The following is a 592-nucleotide window of genomic DNA, read 5'->3' as shown; positions in this document are numbered from 1 at the left end:
CGTCAGTGGGTGGAACAGAAAAGGAGAGATAGAGGGAGCGGTGGAGCGCGAGTGAGTCGCGGAGAGACACGGAGAGAGGGGGAACAGGCTAGAGGGTGGCGAAGGTGCTCCAGCACTCCGCAGCATCTAAGCCACGGGGAAGACGAGCGTCCAGGGGTGGTGACCTACAGTTAGCTGCCCGTCCATTCCCTCTTCGTCTTCGTTGCGTCGTAATTCTCTCCCGTTAGCCACCGCGAGAGCATCCCTCGAGCTTTTACTCGCTGGATATTTTTGAAAAACCGTATTCCACGATTTGACCAACCGAGAAAAACGTTTCTATCGAGGACCGACGGAGAAGGAGAAGGAAAGAAAGAAAGAAAGAAAGAGGAAGAAAGAGAAAGACAGAGAGAAATCCACCCGGTTGCGTGGTGTACCTGTCGATGCGCTTCCGTGGCAATCGGAACGATCGATCCTCCCGAACACAGACGCGCACTTCCGGGGATCGTCGTTCCGGCGTGGTTTAATTAGAGGAGCGTGCGCGACCGAGCGACCAGCCGGCACTGGCTGCGTGCGTGCGGCTCCTCTCTTTCGATCTAGACCAGCCGATCCCGTC

At 56.6% G+C, this 592-nt stretch overlaps 1 protein-coding gene across 6 annotated transcripts in view; it reads left to right on the top strand.

Annotated features, from left to right (window-relative positions):
- LOC100741473 (solute carrier family 12 member 4) overlaps positions 1–592 on the top strand; it is a 102,307-nt gene that overhangs the window by 70,534 nt on the left and 31,181 nt on the right. The window lies entirely within an intron of this gene.

Source organism: Bombus impatiens, unplaced genomic scaffold (assembly GCF_000188095.3).
Source record: "Bombus impatiens unplaced genomic scaffold, BIMP_2.2 scf_0548, whole genome shotgun sequence".
Lineage (NCBI taxonomy): Eukaryota > Metazoa > Arthropoda > Insecta > Hymenoptera > Apidae > Bombus > Bombus impatiens.
This window is presented reverse-complemented; position numbering and strand designations above follow the sequence as displayed.